Source organism: Nycticebus coucang, chromosome 24 (assembly GCF_027406575.1).
Source record: "Nycticebus coucang isolate mNycCou1 chromosome 24, mNycCou1.pri, whole genome shotgun sequence".
Taxonomy (NCBI): domain Eukaryota; kingdom Metazoa; phylum Chordata; class Mammalia; order Primates; family Lorisidae; genus Nycticebus; species Nycticebus coucang.
The window spans coordinates 17,920,906-17,923,394 of record NC_069803.1 but is presented as its reverse complement, the minus strand read 5'-3'; the positions used below and the strand labels follow the sequence as shown (position 1 = coordinate 17,923,394).

The window sequence follows — 2,489 nt, the reverse complement described above, 5'->3', positions numbered from 1 at the left end:
CATCTATTGGTTATCTCTGCTGTGGGTAATTTTTATAAAGCAATTCTTCAAACTACAGTAGCTTATTTTATAATTATTTTAATTAGCTGAGAATGACACACAGAAAGCTTCTTGGTGCTTTCCCTATACAGTATTGTATCAATTTTATTGCTACTGAATCAGTGTTTTTTATTTTTAGATATTGATTTTTGTATCCAGAAACCTGATATTATGAAAATTGAGTGGTAGACTTGAATTTGTATTTTTGCCATGATTCCCATATAAAAACGAGAAAAACCACATTCCTTCCTTTCCAGTTGGGACAAACCTGTGCTTATTTTTCTTGCCCTACTGAGCTAGCTAGAACTTCTAATACACTGTCCAATCAGATTGGCAGGCAACCTTGTATTGTCACTGAAGTTAGAGTGAGTGTTACCTTCTTCTCTCTGCCAAATATTCCGTTTGCTGTAGATCCATCGATTTATAAAAGTTTAATTCTGTTCATAGTTAGGAAATTGTTTCATGAAGGTGCTATTCTTCAGCTTCAAGATAATCAAAGGGTCTTCTTTTTTTTTTTTTTTTAAAGTTAAGCAAGACATAATTGCTTGGATTTATGTTTATTGAGTTGTCAGATAACATGATCTTTAAACTTAAAAGAACTACATATATGTAGTTCCTTCATATTCCTCCTTATTCCTTCATTTTTAAATATATATTTAAAAATGCTACTGCTGATACATTCTTTTTAAATAGAAAATAATTCTCTTTCATATATTTGCTTCTTTTTACTATTAAATCATAGCTGTGTACATTAATGCAATTATGGGGTACAATGTGCTGGTTTTATATGCCATTTGAAATAGTTGCATCAAACTGGTTAACATAGCCTTTACCACATTTTCTTAGTTATTGTGTTAAGACATTTATACTCGACACTTAGTAAATTTAACATCTACCCTTGTAAAATGCACCAAAAATGTGGAACGCTTCATAAATTTGCATGTCATCTTTGTGCAGGGGCCATGCTAATCTTCTCTGTATCATTCCGATTTTAGTATATGTGCTGCCGAAGCAAGCATTATTTGCTGCTTCTTGTATTTGAGATATTCTATACGGTAAAAAAAGAAAACTACCTGCATAGAAATAACATGCTCAATAAGAACTTTATAGTTCTTTCATAGAAAGAGAAAGGCTTAGGAAAGTAATAAACTGAATTTAAAAATTGGAAATACTGTGAAATCAATTCATATTATCCTTCTCAAAGGGTCTTCTTTAACTTTTTTACCGTGATGATGAAATGTATTCCTTCTAGGATTTCACTCAGCCATTCGTTTCTGGGAGAGATGACTGTTTTATACACATGTTAATTTCTGGTCCCAGATGGTCACATCTGTCTCTGTGAGTGCGTATGATCTGACACTTTTCATTGTTGTACAGTTTTCGTTAGATGTGGATATCAAATTAAATTTACTAGTCTTTTTAAAATGACTTGGGAGAATGTTTCTTACCTTGTATAATGAGGACTGTTGATTTAAAATTAAAATGATTTGTTTCTTGAATATCTGGTAATGCTAACCTATGTGGTTGTATTGGTTTTCTTCTGCTGAAACTTATTTATTTATTTTATTTTTTTTTTCAGTTTTTGGCCGGGGCTGGTCTTGAACCTGCCACCTCTGGCATATGGGGCCGGCGCCCTACTCCTTTGGGCCACAGGCGCCGACCTGCTGAAACTTTAAATGCCTGCTTACTTTAACAATTCTCAACTTCATGAAGTTTTATTTTAAATTACTCTCTTCTGGCATTTTTAGATTTTTTTCCTTGCAGGGGACTATTTAGTCTGTTATCCTGGCAGCAGTGACAGTTTTTGCTCATCTACTCTCTCTCCTTATTCACATTTTATATGGAGACCTCTGCTTTGAAGGGTCAGGAAAATTCCTGTATGGGGAAGTATTTTTCTTCTGTCTGGCCTTCACTTTGGGTAGAGAAGGAAAAGAAGACTATGTTCAAAGGGAAACAGCACAGGGTTCAGAAGTGAGAGGCACATGGCTCCCTGGAGATGTGAACCCACCTGACCAGGCTTGGCAGAGGATATTATCCAATTTGATCTTGAGATATATGAATGCATAAAACCTGGAAGGCATTTACAGAAAGCCGAATACTTTGGATTTTATCTTGAAAGTAATGGGCAAAATTTGATAATAATGACCATAGGAAAGATGTTTATATAAATGTATAATAGTGAATTACCATGTATTATGTTACGTGCTTTTAGTAAATAGACTTTTGAATCCTTGAAATAAGCAAGTTTGGGGATTTTGAGAAATAAATAGTCAAACATTAATTCAATACATATTTAATATTCTGAGAACTTGAGATATGAACAGACTTCGCTAATGATGACTAATTAGACATGGTTAGAGTCTCTGAAAGGGCAGTAGTAATAGGAATAATATTATAAAGCAAAAGAAGAATCCAGATTTTTTTAATATTGAAATATTTTCATTGTATAG

General features: G+C 33.3%; 1 non-coding gene across 1 annotated transcript; it reads right to left on the bottom strand.

Annotated features, from left to right (window-relative positions):
• Positions 1–951: 951 nt before the first annotated feature.
• LOC128576630 (U6 spliceosomal RNA) lies at positions 952–1,058 on the bottom strand. Its single transcript, XR_008377461.1, has one exon. It is a non-coding gene; the product is annotated as a U6 spliceosomal RNA (small nuclear RNA).
• Between the last annotated feature and the right edge of the window lie 1,431 nt (positions 1,059–2,489).